Source organism: Onychomys torridus, chromosome 21 (genome assembly GCF_903995425.1).
Source record: "Onychomys torridus chromosome 21, mOncTor1.1, whole genome shotgun sequence".
NCBI classification, from domain to species: domain Eukaryota; kingdom Metazoa; phylum Chordata; class Mammalia; order Rodentia; family Cricetidae; genus Onychomys; species Onychomys torridus.
Genome location: NC_050463.1, coordinates 3,000,490 through 3,018,888, shown reverse-complemented (window position 1 = coordinate 3,018,888; position 18,399 = coordinate 3,000,490). Strand labels below are relative to the sequence as shown.

The window sequence follows — 18,399 nt, the reverse complement described above, 5'->3', positions numbered from 1 at the left end:
TCATGTGTAGTGCATGTGTCAATTTGGCTGCCATCTTTCGTGTGTTTGGAGAAGTCTTCATGGGTGTTTTGGTTTGTGGGGGTTGTGTGTGGCAAAGGTATTGTTAAGGCACAATGTTGCCTGTGTGATGCTCTGGCATGTCAGGTTTGGTCTGGCAATGACAAATTTGGCCAAACTTATCAAGCCAGCCCAGCTGTCTTTGTTCCACCCAACTCTGCACTTGTAGTTCCCATTTCTTTCTCTGGCCCAGCCTCTGCCATGCACACTACTCGATCCTCCTTGGATGTGGCCTTGCCCATCCTGCCACTGCCAGCACTGAATCTACCCACTGTGACAAATTCCCCACTCAACCCTGTCCAAACCTTCTTCAACTTTCCCCTTACTTCATCCCCATCCAAGTCTCCAACCACATTTAGAATCTGTTCCTGATCCCAGCATCTGACCCCACTCTTCCCAGTCTGTCTCTATGCCCACAGATGTACCCCAATGTTCTCATCTCACCCTCTGGCCTTAATACTGCCAGGCCCCATACACTTCCCTAAGTAATACTTGGAAACAGAGAGAATTATAATGGGAGTAGAAACCTTAGGCATATTGGCAACTTCATCATGTAACTTGCTTGTGCCTTCAGGACTGCTTAACTAAATCACAAATATATCCCTTACATTTGATAATAGATTGCTTCTGTGAACATTCTAATTTATGATTGATGAGTCAGATAGCACCCAGCTGATGATGGACAGGAAACTTGGGTTTCATGTGACATTGTGGCCCATTGTCAAATGTTCAGGTTCCACTAAGGCCTAAGAGTATGAAAATAGCTGTCTCTGAAAGAAATAATAGTTGTCTGTAGACAGTGTTAGAGCCTTGCTCCAAGTTCACAAGGGTTTCATTTTTGATAAAACTATAGGATACAAGAAAAGGCTCCTAAGATCATCCCTATCTGCCACAGACATTGAGTCCCATCAGGTCTGGTGGTCCAAGTGGTAGAGAAGCCTGCATAGCAACCTGGACCCACTGAAGACCTTTTCCTTTTCCAGGACACATAAACCCTGCAGCTTTCCAAGTCACTTGGTCTATGATATAGAATAAAACACCCAAGTGCTGTCTTCAGAATCCAAACAGGCACACTAAATGTTGTGCTTCTTTCTTAGTGGTAGGAAGAGCATGGTACAATAACTTGTCCTTCATCTTAGAAAAATATCTCTGCATGTTCCACATCACTAAACTCATAAAAATTTCAATGAGGTAGAATACCCTTGAATTTTGGTTGGATTTATGTCCCATTCTCTGATGGGCAAATGTGTTACCAATGAGTTCAAATGGGTCACTGCTTACTGTGGTCCAATCAACATAATGCCACAATAATAGTTCACCAATGTGATATATTCTGAAAGTGTCAGGTGATTGAGATCCCGTCTAACCATGATATGACACAATGAGGGAGAGGTAACTTATTATGGGCGTTAAACTGTGAAGGTCTAATGTCATTTTTCCTTCTATAGTTTTAAGTATATTGGTTAGTACATGATTAGATGTTAAAAATTTTGATTTTTCTGAAATCACACTGAAAATAATAATTGCAATTCATGAGGCCAAAAGGAATTGGTAAATTAAGTTAGATTTCCCACAGAATCAACTTAGTCCTCATCAAAATGGAAAGAATTCAAGATTAGACTGATTAGTAAATTACTCACCATGATTCAGGATCTTTTTCAGAAAATGAATATTATATTTATCTAAAGGAGGCTCCAGTAAGGGTGTCACCTTCATTCATGTCAATGGTGCTTCACTTTTGATTTTGCATGAATAAAGAAATTCATCTTTTTTGCTTCTTTTATCAAATATAATGTTTGGTTGTTAAGTTTATATTCATTCCAGGAATTCAATACCACTTCTTCATGATTAATACCCTACTTAATTATTGGACCAATAGTCCAAGTTAATGAACAAGTGACCCCAAATCAAACAGGGATCTTTCCCTTGTTTATATGTCTTTTTATTTCCCTTTTGAAACCTGTCACACACTTCATCTGAACTGCCATCTTCTGGAAACCAAGGGTTATAAACAATTTGCAGGTAATGTAATAGTTGTGTTTTTAATACTGGTGCTCCTCCTTACTTTTAAAATGATGCACTAGTTCAACATAAGTCAAAGCCTCTCCAGGTTTCTGTACCATTATTCTCATTCACCTCCTTCTATGAGAGTCCTCATTCTTCTATCTTGTAGCCAATTACTTGTCCCTGTTTAGGAGCCACTTGTAATCTAAAGACAGTGAACTCTGGAAGAATTGATCTGATAAATGAGGCACACTAAAGTCTTATAAAATAGTCCTCTTATTCAAAGTCTGAGTTCATTTATTGTCTTAGGGTTAAGGAAGTAACCCAAGTAAAGTTTTAGTGTGTCCAAGCTGTATACAGTGACAAAACAATCCACATTGGACATAAAGACATAAAACATAGTTTAATTGAATAACAAAACTATAGAGTAATGAGTAACATGAAGGAAACTTACTCCTAACTGCTGTATTGGGAGGAACACAAAAGCATATTCCAATAATAGTTCTGTGTTTTGAAGAAACTGAAGTCATAATTATCTTGTTTCATTTTCTTCAAGTGTACACACAAGCAGTAAAAATTCTCCTCACATGATGTCATTCCAGGACAGTGTTCCAAAAATAAATATTGATGAAAGTAATTTTGTTTAAAAAAATAACAAATACATGAAGAAAACTCTTTTCAAAATATGGAGTCTCCTTTTCTCATCTTTTTGTCACACACAAAAATACATATGTGCATGTACACATAGAAATGCCTTTATACCATTAACATACCTGGTGCTCAAAGAAAGCATAAAATTGCATCCAACCTGCTTAATCAGGATTTACAGGTATTTCTGATCCACCTAATTTGGGTGCTAGGAACCACACTTGGATACCCAACAGCAGCAGTACTACTGAGTCAACTCTCCAGATCCCAAAGATGTTATTATAATGCAGAAAATGAAGATTTTTCCCTTACACCTTCTGCCTTCTATCATTTGCAGGTGATAAAAGTCCCTGCTACCTGATCAGTAAAGGATTGAATTGATTTCCATTCCTTTGTAAATGGTTTCTACACATTGCTTATTTTAATTGTTAGTACAATTCTCTTGATGTGAATGGCCACAACTAATGATATAGCTATGGAGAGATGAATTCACATTATGCTAGGGAAAGTTCTATAATGTAGTTTATACTGTTAAAATGTGATTTTTTTTTTAAATTTTAGGTGAAAAGGTCTTTTGTCTGTATGTATGTCTGTATAAGGGTACTGGATCCCCTAGAACTGGACTTAGAGATAGTTGTGAGCTTCTTCTTGTTTGTTTGTTTGTTTGTTTTGCTTATTTTTCTTTTATATTTTGAGACAAGATTTCTTTGTGTAGCTTTGCAACCTGTCTTGGAACTCACTCTGTAGACCAGGCTGGCCTCAAACTCACAGAGATCTGCCTGCCTCTGCCTCCTGAGTGCTGGGATTAAAGGCATGTGCCACCACCACCAGGCTCAGTTGTGAGCTTCTAGCTGGGTACTGAATATTAAACCTAGGTCCTGTGGAAGTGTACCCCTTTCCACATTACTTTTTTGGAATTTTTTGAGAAAAGGTCTCTAAATACACCCAAGGCCTTCCTGTAACTTAATATCATCTGGCCATTAGGCTTTGCAGCATCTATATTGACCTACTGATAAAATTTTCTGCCATTCATTCACTTGTGTTTCTGAGAATATGTTAAGAACAAGTGTTTAGTTATCAGAATGAAGTAACATGATTCAAAAATAATGGATGACAGCATAAATATAATTTTTATTTGCAAATATGCTTTACTATTCACAGAACCATGTGTTTCTATATTCTTGGAGTATAACATGTTTACAACTTGTAAAGGAGACAGTGTTTTAACTGTGACTCTACTAATCCTACCTAATCACCAATGAGATAGCTCCATGAGAAAAATGTATGTGGACTGCAAGCTTTACCTCATTTATTAGGTTCATGGAGATTTTCACCAGTGTGAATTTTTCATGACTTTGAAAGTTACTGCAACATGCAAAGACTTTGCTACACTGATTACATTCATAGAATTTTTCTCCAGAATGTCTTCTTTTATGTATTTGGAGATAACTAGGATGTGCAAAGACTTTATCCCATTGATATTTATACCTTTTCATTCTAGTGTGAGTTGTATGTATTTAATGCAGACTGTGACAAGCAAACTATCTATAACACTGATTATTCATAGAGTTTTCATTCCAAATAAGTTCTTTGGTGCACTCTTAAGAAGGAATCAGATCAGGATTTATCATGTTGATTACATCTGTAGAGATCCTCTTCAGTATTGGTTGCTTTGTGGGTTTGAAGATACCATTAATGGCTGAAGCATTTAGTGCATGGTTCACATTTTTTATTTCCCCATATGAGTTTTTTTGTTTCATGAAGAGAACTGGAAGGACTATGAACTTTGCCACAATGATTGCATTTATAACAATAATAAATAAAATATAAAAATAACATGGACAGATGAATGTCCATATTCCTTGTAATCATAACGCTTTTCTCCAATGTGACTTTATTGATGTATTCCCACTGAAGTTGGAAAATCAATTAATTGTAAACTTGTATCACAGTCAACATGTCTTCTCATAGTAGGGACTACTACATATCTTCCTGTTGTTCTGAGAGAGACAGAAATACAATGTTTCTTTCCATATCCCTTATGCTCACATGGCTTGTATCCAGAGTGACAGATGATGTACCTGGTAAAGTAAGAATAAAAAAAAAAGATTTTAGCCTTGCATTCACATAGTCTAATATCTTGTGCCTCACACAGATGTTGATATTGATTCAGGTTTCTACACCATGACAACTTCATTGTCCTCATGAAGTGCTCCTTTCACTAAACTATGGTAAGTCACTCACTACCAGTATATGAGGAACACTACTTTTAGTTTTAAAGATTTGCTTATAAAATGTTTTGGACATATAGTAATCCCCTTATCAATGTATATATCTCATATAATAATTGAATGACATGATAGTATTTGAATGGGCAGTTCTACAACATGCCACTGATAGAGCTATGCTTAAAATTGTGACATCCTTTATGGCATTGTTCCCTTGTCTTGCCTTTAAGGAATGCTTTGCAAACAGTGCTCAGCTTTTTGCATTTGGAGTACATAGTTCTGTGAGAATATAATAATCATCACAAAGCTGTGCTCACTTACACTTTTGATTTTCATTAAAAGTTCAGGGTACATTAACATTTCTTCAGAGGTGGATACAGAGGTATGTATCAGCTTGCACAGAAAAATTACCTTCCATTTCTTCCAGAACTTTGACATTGTTTCTCAGTATTGTGCTGTTCCAATTTGTACCCTAAAATACAGTACCAGAATATGTATGCAATGTATTATTGGAAATTAGGCACAGTTGAGTTTACTGTCTTTCATGAATCTTAGAACCATTCCTGATTTACACACCAGATTCTTCCCCTTTCATGTTCAAAAACACAGAAAAGCACCAATCTCCAAAAAGGCTTGTCCTCTTATGTTAAAAAGTGATAGAAAGCTTACATCCTTACCCTTAGATGTAAGGTTCCAGTAGGTTTCCAGCATAACACCTTTGTAGAGACTCTTTTGTGAAGGATCCAGCAAAGCCCACTTTTCATGAGTGAAGTTCATATGCATATCCTCATAGGTTACTGCATCCTAAAGTACATATATGTACATAATAGAAATATTGAGACTGACTGCATTACAAATGTACACTTCATTGACAATATATTTACATGATTCATTGTGCTGGATAAGCTCTGTGACATGGGTCATTAAATAGCAAGTGAAGCCACCAGCTCATTTTAAAAGAAAGAAAAGGAGAATGACACCTTCCAATTGCATGCTCACCAAATATGTCATTCCAGGAGAAATGCCTAGTAGTATATACAGAGAGACATGCAAAAAGTTCAAAAGTCATGAGGTGGATAAAGTTCAGTACATGCTTGTCATGTACAAATACCTTATTCAATCAGAGAAAAATATAAACATAAAATATCAGACAAGAAAAATTAATTATCAAGGAAAAGCAATCGTTTCTATTTTACTTTACATTATTTAGGAATTTTTGTCTCTAATGGTGTTGATGCAGTGGCTACATGAGAAGGAAGGAGGCTGCTTATTATCAACCACACAGAGAACTGTGGTGATGGTATAAACACTCAAAGTCCTTCCCCAAAGACTACATTCCTCTGGAAAGACTCTTTCTCTAAGGATTTCCTCATAAGTCACCAATGAAGACCACAAACCCAAGACAAATGTTCAAATACAGCATAGTATCTGGAAGTGTTTTCATTCAATCCTCTACATTTGAGACAGATCATGATAGGCTCACAGTCAAATCATGATATAAAATGCATTTAGCCTAATTTCAAAGATCCCTTTATTTTTCAACTGTCCCAAAGTTGTTCTAATGTTTAAAGTTTCTTCTGACACCCAACCTCAATCTCTGGACTATGACATCTTGTAATGTCAAAACACAAATTATATATACCCAACATGTAATGGCACAAAATACATATTTCTCTTTCAGTAAATTAAGGACATACTGGAAGAAGATCATAGATCTTTGTCTACAATGAGGAAATTGTTTTGTGTTTTTGGACCAAGATCTCACTCTGTGTTATGATCTGACCTCTAGCTAGTGGTGATCTTCCTGCTTAAGCTTTTCAAATGCTGAAATTACAGGTGTGCATCACCATGACTGACTGAAGGAAATTTGGTGTAAACACTGACTCAGTGGTACATTATTTGCCTATCATGTGTGAAGCACTTGGGTTTGATCTTTAGCCCACAGGAGCTCATTGCTGTGGCTTCATTGCTCATCCAAATGCCCATAAGCATGTGAAATGTATGTTAGTGTCTTCAAACAAAAATTAATCAAGAGATGGGGAATAACAGTATATAGTCATCAAAGGAAAAGTCCACCATGATGATGTCTCAATTTCTAACATCTATTACCCAAACACAAGGGCACCCTTATTTGTAAAAAGAAAGACTAATACAGCTTAAATTGAATACTGACCTTCACACACTGCTGGTGGATGATGTCAATACCACACTCTCACCCATGGAAGGCAATCTAGACAAAACTAAACAGAAAAATACTGAAGCTACCAGACATTATAAATCAAATGGGCCTAAGTAATATTTACAGAACCTTGCACTTAAACACTAAAGAATACACTTTCATCTCAGTCCTGTAACACACCCCAGACCTTAGTAGGACCCCAGACTTTAGCACAACTGACTTATGATGGAAACATAATGTAGGCTGTAAAATTGAGCATATATACACCACCACCTGCCAAAACTAAAAATAAAAGCATAGTCTATCAAAGTCCAAATTTATGCCAAAATCTATAAATGAACTAACTTTGCTCTTTAGGTTCTATAGTTCTGCTTCTGGCTATCTGTTCTTATTAACTGAAGTATGTCAACCCAGATTGTGATTTTTGTGCATCCTGAAAGAGGCATGGGGCTACTTTGGGAACATGAACCTTCAATGTAGTTCCAAGCTGGCCAGTAAAGACATTTTATTTGCTGAAATCCATTCCTGAACAGTATTCTCTCATGAATTTCCACATTTCTGGGTATCCTACTGCGTTCACAGAGACTAGACCACAGAACAGCAGGTGTCTTGGATGAGGAGGAGTGAATGCTCAGGTGACTAGTAGGGGGTGTCCAACCTCACATATTTCAGGTCCCCAAGGATCCTAGTTAGGATTTTATTGCTATGAAGAGACACCATGACCAGGTCAACTCTTATAAAAACAAACAAACAAACAAAAACAACTTTAATTGGGACTGGCTTACAGTTCAGAACTTTAGTCCATTATCATCACAGCAAGAACCATGGTGGCACACAGGCAGACATGGTGCTGGAAAAGGAGCTGAGAGTTGTATATCTTGATCCACAAGCAGCAGCAACCGAAGCAGCAGCAGCAGCAGCAGCAGCAGCAGGAGACTGAGACACACAGATCACAGAACCCACATCTACAGTCACTCACTTCCTCAACCAAGTCTACATCTACACCAACAAGGCCACACCCCTAATAGTGCCAGTTCCTATGGGCCAAATTCAAACACATGAATCTATGGGGGCCATTCCTATTCAAACCACCACATTCCATACCCTGGCCCTCATAGGCTTGTAGTCATAACATAATGCTTAAATGCATTCAGTTCACATTCAAAAGTCCCCATAGTCTATGACAGTCTCAAACTTGTTTAAAAGTCCAAAGTTCAAAATCTCTTGTAAGATTCATGTTCTCTCTTAACTGTAATCCCCTGTCAAATCAAAATGTAAAAGCATATCATATACTTCCAACATAGAGTGGCACAGGATATACACAACCATTACAAATGAAGGAAAGGGGATCATAGGAAGGAAACACTGGGCCAAGCAAGACTGACACCATTTGGGCAAGGTCCAAACTCTGCATCTCCATCTTTGATGTCAAAGTACTCTTCAGAACACCAACTCCTTTTGTCTGTGTTGACTGCAATACACATTTTTCTCTTGGGCTGGTTCCACTCCCTGTTAGTATCCCACAGGTCTGCATCTACAAATCTACAAGGCAATCCAGGCTTCACCTTGATAGCTTCACACAATGGCTGCTCTAGGACTCCATTCAAGGACACCCCTGTCACATGCCTGTGGCGCCCAGACATGGGACAAGAATTCCCACCCAAAACCCAAAAAAGCTTTTAAAAAGGGTTCTAAGATGGATCCAAGAGCAGCTTTCTAGTTGTGTCTCTCAAAAAAGCTGTGATACAGAGACACTGAGGCCTGAGGGCTTGAGTTACAGTATGGTGGGTTTGAGGCTTGCTGGCTGAAACACAGCAAGGCAGATTCCTGCTGCAGTACACAGAGGCATCTCCAAGCCACACAGTACATTGCATGATGGATTTTGCTTTGGATAGTACCATATGAGAAAAAGGTTTCTGGGCTACATGCTGCTAGATGGAGGCATGGACCTACTGCCTCCAGAGTTAGTGAAGAACATGGCTCCCAGAACTTGTGGTGAATTACCCCTGCCATGTTGGAAAGCTGAGGTGGGCAAAGCCAGCAACCAAAGCTGTTATTTTAGTCCTAACAATGTTGCAGTTTAAAGCAATAGATTCACAATAAAACTGATTCAGATAAAATAAACCTCTAAATGGTTTAAAAATATACATAGGCTTGAAAGAGAGGAAAATACAGTTATATCAAAAATAGAAAGTCTTAAAAAATAAAGTCTTTAAAGAGAAAGTAAAGGTAATATAAAAAATAAGCCATGAAAAGGTAAAAATCACACAGAAAGTCTGGATTATATTGTCTTTGGGATTTTTAACTGTAGAAAGACATTTGATTGTAAAAGCTGTTGAGTTAAGCCAATATATACATTTTAAAGGTATCTGAACTTCAAATTTTGTGTCCAAGGATATGTTGCTTCAGAAAAGATGTTCTGCTTTTGTTTCCACAGAAGATGAGAACCTGTGGATTGCTTCCAGGCTAATATGGTTTGACCAGACAAGACCTTCTGAAAGGTCTCCAATGATACCATGGCCCAGATCATCTAACATCCAAAATCAACTTCAAGCCACTGGCTGAGAGAATACAGCCTCACAGACTATTCCAGTCAGGACTTGACTATAATCCTAAAATTTTCTTTGTGTCCCCATAAGATTACAAGCACCCTCTATCAGCAGGAAGTAGCCCAGAAAACTATGCTCACATTCCCTAAAAGTGGATTATGGATGTTTGTCTTTGTTTAGGTTGTTGGTTACAAAATGTTATTAGTCACAGTCAATCTCTTTCTAAAATAAGAAGGGATATGATATAAAAATATAGAATAAATATTCTACATTGCTATAGATTTTAGTTTATTGATACAATTTTAGAGATAATTTTGTTATACTTTATATATATTTCTATTCTCATTTAAGTTATTATGTTTATGTAACTCATTTAATGAATAATTAAAATACAGATTAATAATTGGTCTATGATAGTCAAACTTATACTCATGTTAAGTTTTCTAGGTATACATAGATATAATTCAATTAGGTAGGTAATCTTCAAACACTTCAAAGACCTGCAGAATATGACATTTAAAATGTTTTAAAAACTTAGACTTTCTGGACAGTGAGACATGTCTGTTCCTGGCAGCACTGATTTACTTCAGAGAGGAGGATAGGAATTGAAGACACTCCATATAGAGTTTATCTTCTTTTTGGCAAAAATAGCCATTTGGGCAAGAAACTGTTCTTGCCTAGACTACTTGACAAAATGTATCAACTGGACATGCAGGACCCATAGAAAGGTGACCACTGAAGGTTCCTGCTTCAAAGAGGAAACTGCCAGACATATTATAGAACATACACATACACATACACATACACACACACACACACACACACACACACACAAATGATTGAGAGACTAAGCCTATGGGCTAAAGAATGGATGCCCCAATGTTGCAGAGAAACTTTGGGTAACTGTCCAGATAGCCAGCTGTCTGTCTTTCTAGATTTTTTAAAGGTTCTTACAATGCTCTTCCTGTTTACTTAGATAATATTATTTCCTTCAGAGGTCTTTAATGTAGTTGAAGACTAGATAGTTATAATTTTCCTTGGTTATGAAGCTTGGCTGAGTGTGATCATGCCCTGAAGTCACCACTGTCTTTATTCCATTTCTTAATCTGTTTACCTCTCTGAAAACAGGACATAGCCCCATTCTTCTTCCTGGTGCCCCCTTTCTCTGCAAATTGTACATTTTTAGTTTTTCATTGTTCACCTTGCTCCTTTTTCATTATAAATCAGCATAAGAGTGAAGACTAGTAATCACACCACAAAGTCATCTAAACTGTTTTGATATTTCCTCTGCCAAAGGAATTAATCCAAAACCTTTCACTGTAGCCTTGGGCAGACTCTTAGGACAAGGGCAGAAATCACGCACATTCTTCACCAAAATATAACAAAACCAGTTTCTTGGCAATATACTAACATTCTTCTCTTCTCAAATCTCTTAAGCCAGGCATCCACAGTTCAAATCACACCTCATCACCACTGTCCTCCATGCTCTAACTATGATGGTCCATTAAGCAGCTCTTAAAGCATTCCATTGCTTTCCTAACTCAAAATCCCAAGGTTCGAATTCCTTCAAACAAAAACACAGTCAGACCAATCACAGCAACAGCCCAGTCCATAGTACCAATGTCTCCATTAATTAGGGGTTTATTACTTTGAAGATTCATCATGACCACAGGAATTCCTGGAAAGGAAAATATTTAATTGTAACATTTAATTATATTTCTGAGGTTTAGTCCATTGTCATAATGAGGAGAAGCATGGAAGCATGCAGGCAGACATGGTGCTGGATAATGAGCTGAGAGTTCTACATCTTGATCAGCAGGCAGCAGAAGGAGATGAAAACACATTAGACCTAGATTTAGCATTTGAGACTTGAAAGCCTGATACACATTGACCCACTTCTTCCAACAAGGCTGAAGATGTTTCCTAAACCTCTGTACAAAAATTGGTGAAATGGCTTTTAAAGATTTTTAACACCTGAAAGGAGACAGCTGACTCTTCCCAGCAGGTTCAGCTACAACAGAAGGCTGTGCTCCAAATTCATGCCCTGGCAGCTGCTCTGAGGCCACTGGCACCCCCAAGAGGGAACAGGGGAAGTCTACAAGGGTCCATCTCACCAGGGCCCAGCTAAAGTCAACTCTACCAGGGGCCTGCTTCAAATACAGGGCCAGAAAGGCCATTGGTCCTGATGCTGCTCCAATCCTCAGCTACAAACAAGGACATGCCCTGTCTGCTGGCAGCCTGGCCACTTGAAGTCAGAATGTCCACATGCAGGCTCATCCTATATGCCATGCCACAGAGGTCCAGCTCCACAAGCACAGGCATCTAAGATTCTTCCAGCCTGTGAGCTCCTCAAACTGGCAGAGGACTGATGGCACCCAGACTCAGAGACTCCCATCAATCACCCTTTCTAAGCCTAGGGTAATGCTCCAGGTAGCAGGTAAGTCCATCTCATTCCTGGTGGGCATGGAGGCTAATTTTTCTTTCCATTTTGGCCTTTCACTCAATACCACAGTTCACTTTCCAATTTCTGTCACAGAGGTAGATGGGACTCTCTCCTTTCTGCCTAAGACCCTGCCACTTCCTGGCATTCTTGCAGGATGATTCTTCTTACACTCTTTTCTAGTCATACCCATTTGTCTAATATATTTATTTGGCCACTTTATCCTCAGCCACTTTGGTGCCACCCTCTCCTTGGCCTTCACATTCTCTTTCAACTCCCATCTTCTTTCCTTAATTGCCTCACGGGTCTCTGCAACCATCATCCCTGTCCCTTCTTCCTCTGATACCCCTTCCCACTCCTGCCCAGAGATCTCTGGAGGCCTTACACTCACCCTGGCCTCGTCTACTAGACTAGCCTCACACAGATCCCCATCTCACTCTCTTTGTTGATGGAAGCTCCTTTATAGACAGATCAGGAAACTGCCAGGTGGCTTATGTGTTAGTTGCTTCCACTACAAAAGTTGAAGCAACCAGCCTACAAGTGGGGATCTCTTCTCAAAAAAATTGCCTTAACTAGAGCACTCCAAACAGCTAAGAGTCAATGGGATAACATCTACACCAATTGGAGACCCTCCAGCTACCTGCAGAAGTATCCATAATCCACTGCTGGGGCCATCAGTGTTCCAAGGACCCACTGGCCTTAGGCAATGCCAGAGCTGACTTGGTAGCCCAGTGACTGGCCTCCAGGACCACTGGATCAATAGTACATGTTTCGTTTTTGAAACCTGCTTATCAGCCCTATTGCCAACCAGAGGAGAGAAACAAATTCCTGTACAAAGGTGCCATACAGACAAAAGATGGATGGTTCTACATAAATAACTGCCTCATCCTCCCTCAGGATCAGGCACTCTCCATCATTTATTACATCCATCAAACCATATATACACAGGCCCCAAGCCTTTGTTCTACTTCTTAGAGACCCTCTGTAGTTGGAGTTTTCCTACCTAGCCCACAGTCAGGACAAATCTCTCTTACCCGTCAGTCCCAGAGTCGCTCAGACCCAACCAAGTAAAAACACAGAAGCTTATATTGCTTATAAACTGTATGGCCATGGCAGGCTGCTTGTTATCTACTTTTTCTATCTTAAATTAACCCATTTCTATTTATCTATAATTTGCTACATGGCTCGTGGCTTACCAGTACCTTACATCTTGTCATGGCGGCGGCTGGTGGTGTCTCTCTCTCCAGCCTTCCACCTCCCAGAATTCTCTTCTCTCTTGTCCCGCCTATACTTCCTGCCTGGCCACTGGCCAATCAGAAATTTATTTATCCAGAGCGATATCCATAGCACTCCCCCCCCTTTTTTTAAGGAAGGTTTTAACTTTTACATAGTACAATTACATATAACAAAACAATTATCAAGCAAGAATTACAGTTACAATATTAAGGAAGATATCCTATCTATCTTATATTTGTGAGCCTAAGGTTTTATATCTAACTTATCTTTTATCATAACTGAGGAAATTATAACTATCTAGTCTTCAACCACATCAAAGACCTCAGAAGGATATAATATTACCTGAGAAATGGGAGAAGGATGTAAGCATTTTTTAAGAGTCTCGCCAGAGTAAACAGAGACATCTGGCAGCCTGGAGAGTCACCTAATATTCCTTTGTAAAGTTGGGGCATTTGTCTTCAGCCCACAGGGCTAGAGTCTCTCGGTCACTTCTCTCAGTGTCCTGTAGAATCTCTATAATTATGTTAGTTAGGATAACCAGATTTATAAATACATAGGTCAGATGGACAGGTAATCTTCAAACACTTCATGGACCTAGAGAATATGGCATTTAAATAACTTAGAATTCTGTTGACGTGAGACACAATTGCTCCTGGCAGCACCAATTTGATCCCTAGAGAATGTTGGGCTTCTAAGACATTTCCATTTGGAAGTTTTCTTCTTGGCACAAAATGGCCTACTGGGCAAAGAACTGCCCTTGCCTCAACTGCTGACAGTACAAATGCTGTCCTTTTTGGACAAGCGGGACACAAGGAAAGCAACCACCATACTTTGCCAAGACAGGGTAAGATGGTCTTTCAGAATTCCTGCTTCTGAAAATGGTCTGTCAGATACTCTAGGCCTGTAGCCAATTTGAATGCACCAACGATGCTGAGAAACATTAGGTGACTGTCCAGGCTGCCAGCTGTCTCTGTCTACTCTTGCAAGACTCCCGAAAGTTGCTTGCATCTTTCTCCCATTTCTCAGGTATTATTATATTCCTTCTCAGGTCTTTGATGAGGTTGAAGACTAGCAGTTATAGTTACAACTTAGTATATATACATATATAATATCTTAGATAGAATATATTAAGTATTAGACTCAGGTTCTTTAGGATAGGACATCTTTTGGAATGATCTTTGTAACACGCCACCTACCCATGTTCTAGACTTCCCTGGATTTTACTATGTGTTTTTTGCTTGATATTGTTTGCACTTATTGTAATTCCAACTTATCTAGGTCATTATCCCTCATTACTGCTGGACAATATTTGATAACCATCTCTTTGTATATAGTCTTGTATTAGGTTAGAACTTTCTTATTTAGACAAAAGGGGGAGATGTAGTGGGTAGCCATCCCACCATTGGTCTGGAAGTTCCAACTCCCACTGAGGCTTCAGTAATGGTCACGCCCACAAGGCGGGGTGGAGGAGGAAGCAGAAGACCCAGGATCAAAAGGAGGGCTCTCTCTTGGTTCTAGGATGCTGGACGCAGGAGATAGACTGAGCAGAGTTCTCCAGAGAACACCGCCAGACTGCGCCATACCTTTGCCAGACCCTACAACCTATCCCTTCATTTGTAAGTTACACCACAAAATAAACCTCCCTTTTAACTATGTGGAGTGGCCTTAATAATTTCACCAATAACCGTCCTTTATCCCACCCATCTTTGAGCCTGTATTTTACTAGTGTACTCCTCCTGACAGATGTGTGCCAATGCTAACCCACAGGGGGCCCTCCAGACACACCTGATATAGCACCATTCCAAGGACACCAACTGGCTAAGGACTGGCAGGTTGACTTCACCCACAGGCCCACTCACAAAAAAACTCCGCTATCTCCTAACTCTTATTGACAATTTTACAGAATGGATAGAGGCATTCCCCACTTCTAGAGAAACAGCAGATGTGGTGGTCCAGAATCATCAAGGTCATGTCTGAAGCCCTCAATATCTCCTGGAAACTCCCTATCTCCTACTACCCACAATCCTGAGGAAAGGTGGACAGGGCCATTGGACTCATCAAACAACAACTCAGCAAGCCTTCTATTGAACTCAACTTTTCTTGGCCCTCCCTCCTCTCCACTGTCCTTACCCAGATTCAGGCCACTCCACGATCTCATACAGGCCTGTGTTTTGAGATGCTTTACAGAGGGTCATTCTTTCTTAGCCATCATCTCCTGGCCCTCCACTAGCCAAGGACCTATCCTACCTTTCCCTCCTATGATCCTTTCTCCATTCACATGCTGACAGTTATCTCCCTGCCTCCATGCCAACAGAACCAACTGTTCCTGAGCCCACCCTACTCTCCCTGGGGAGCCAGGTACTCCTCAATAAATTATCTTCAAAGTCTTGAGAGCCCTGGCAGGCAGGACCCTACACTGTGATTCTCACCACCCGTTTAGGTGCCAAGATCCTGGGACATCAGTGCTGGTACCATCTCGCCAGGCTCAAGCATGCACCTACCCAAGATGAATGGTTTGTAGAGCAACTGAGACCCTCCACCCTCTGGTTTTCTAGAATGTCTCAAGGAGAGCCATAATGGTCAGCCTATCTGCTCTTCTGTCTTGCTCATTTGCCTTTATCTGTTTTGTCTTATGTGCTATATTTTCCCCCTAAAATGTTCATGTATTTTAACCCAAAGCCATAGCCTTTGCTATGACACCAAGGTGTCAGTCAACCTGATCCAGCGGTTTTATAGGCATTTGCATATCCCTGGGGAAAGATTGTTGCTACTGTATCAATGAATCTGGCCTGGTGGGAACTAATATTGATTCACTCAAGAAATTGTTTGAAGACCTTTGCCAATACAACCAGGACACATCTCCATTCCATTCTTTCTGGTAATCTTTATTCTTCCCATAGCTAGCCCTATTCATATGGCCAGGGGTAATGCTCTATTTTTTTCTCTAAGCATCTTGCCTTCTCTGCTTCCTCCCATAATGGATTTCTGAGGCCTCCAGAGTGGTAGTTGACCAAATGCTTCTTCACCCCTACCTCCCACTGAGTACAAACCCTCTGACTCATGACTCCCCATCCACATCATCACATGTCAGTAAGAAGTAGTGAGATTTGAATCAGCATCCATGTCCCCCATAATGTTGGGATGTTCAGCTGGAATCTCCAGATCACTCCTGTTTGATTCAGAAAGCACCATTCCTTTCTCTCCAGACTCCACCCTCTCAAAGAATCCCAAAGAAAGTAAAGGTGCCAAAAAGCCAAGTTCTGCATTCTTGAAGGCTGCAGCTGCTCCTCCCCTAAAGTTGCCAGCAGCCCAAGTCCCTATCGAATGTGCTCAGCTTTTGGCCATAGTTGGGTACAAACCCAGGTTATGGCAGACATGTCATCACCCCTTGCCCACAGGCTATATAAGCTCCGTACTTTAGCTTGGGTGTGTGACTTCTCCAGCTCCAATCTCTGGAGCTGAAGGACTCTCCTAGGAGTTGGTTTGCTCAAATATACCTGTTCATTGGCTTTTTCAATTCAGCCTGATCTGGCTTACTCTGTCAGTGAAGAAACCTATTGTTACAATACAGAAAACCTATTAACCCATATGGGGGGGCAGCCAAAAAGGGCATAGCAGGGAGAGGGGACACTTACTAAGCAGGGGAGGAGAGATGGATGGTGAAGTAAGGTGGATGGAAGATACAGCTGAAGAGGCAGACTCTAGAGTCAAATGTGATAAGTGGCATGACAGCACAAGCAAATGATCCATACATATCTTAGGAGAGTCAAATCAGCAGCTTAGTTCAGAGCCATAGAGTTCCTTGGGGAGGGAACTCATTTAAGCCACTCATGGATTTTACTGTTACACCTTGTCTGTTCGTGCCACAATGAAAAAGATAGAAAGGTAGCCTTATGAAACAGCAGAGCCTTTATGAAATCACCCCACAATCAGAGTTGATGGTTGATCAGGCCTTCAGGACAATGACTGGGGAGCCTTGCTTTTCCTTGACATACTTGAGCAGGACAGAAACAGGGTTTATAAAGCATAAAAACCATAACCATTTGTTGCCAAGTGACAGTTAGAATTTTCACCAATTAGGAGTCAAAGATAGGGAATTTCCATGTGTGTACCACCATTATCAACTGACACAACATGTAAAATTTTCAATGTAACCAATCATTCATTTGTTGTTTCTGCTGATAGGAATAGACATAATATTTTAGAGAACTTGGGGGTATAACAGACAGTTTCAATTGTCTAAGGAAGAGGTTTTTCAACTATTGTTAAGTTCCCAGCTCCCCTCGGGCTAGGAAACTGAATTTTATTTTACCCTATAGGTAAAATAGACTCTGAAGTCCAAATGGCAGTGCTTAGTACAAGATACTTTGCCTGCTCTCTTGAGCATCAGATGAATGCCAAAAAATAAATAAAAGAGAAAGAAAATGACATGACTGCTCCTAGGTGTGTTGGAGGAGAAATTTTATTGTAGATATGTGGGAGAACATAACCATAGACAGGGACATCTGGGAGAGTCCAGAGTGGCTATGATCAGACTGAGCTGAGTGAGCCATGTGTAGAGGCAGAAGGGGAAGAAAGAGAGAGGACAGAGGGAATCCAGTTGGAACAGCCAGGAGGTCATAGGTTCAATGGAAGGATGGGTGACCAAAATGTCTGGATTATATACAGAAGAGCCTCTTAATGAAGGTAAGCTAAACCCTTGAGATGTAGAATTCAGGGTAGGGGGTGGGGCATGCCAGCCATGTCCTGTAACAGGTAGGAACTGAGGGATGCTGGGAGAATCTAGTAGCCAGTTTGATATGTTAAATAGGCACCTCAGATATTTGTCCAGGGTTTGAAACTTAAAACTACTCTTATCTGTTTATTACTACTGAGTATTTAGATTTCCTTCTAAAGTTCTTTTGGAAAACTCCCAGTTAATTCTACAAAAATGTAAGATCTGAAATAGAGCAGGTTATTAGCTTATTAAATAATGTGCCTGCTAAAGCAGTAGCTCCTAGAAATGGTTTCTTACAGGTTAACAGCCCACAAAATTATGTTGCACTGAATGAAATGCAA

General features: G+C 39.9%; 1 protein-coding gene across 2 annotated transcripts in view; it reads right to left on the bottom strand.

Annotated features, from left to right (window-relative positions):
• Positions 1-3,496: 3,496 nt before the first annotated feature.
• The window catches only part of LOC118571780 (zinc finger protein 431-like), a 95,666-nt gene continuing 80,763 nt past the window's right edge, over positions 3,497-18,399 (bottom strand). The window contains exons 2-5 of one of the 2 annotated variants that reach the window (XR_004943397.1): positions 7,111-7,177; positions 5,615-5,741; positions 5,259-5,409; positions 3,497-4,790 (exon numbers count right to left, since the gene is read on the bottom strand). The gene's annotated coding sequence lies outside the window, so the exon portion shown is untranslated. The remainder of the gene's footprint in view (positions 4,791-5,258; positions 5,410-5,614; positions 5,742-7,110; positions 7,178-18,399) is intronic. The other variant, XR_004943398.1, reaches the window with a different exon arrangement.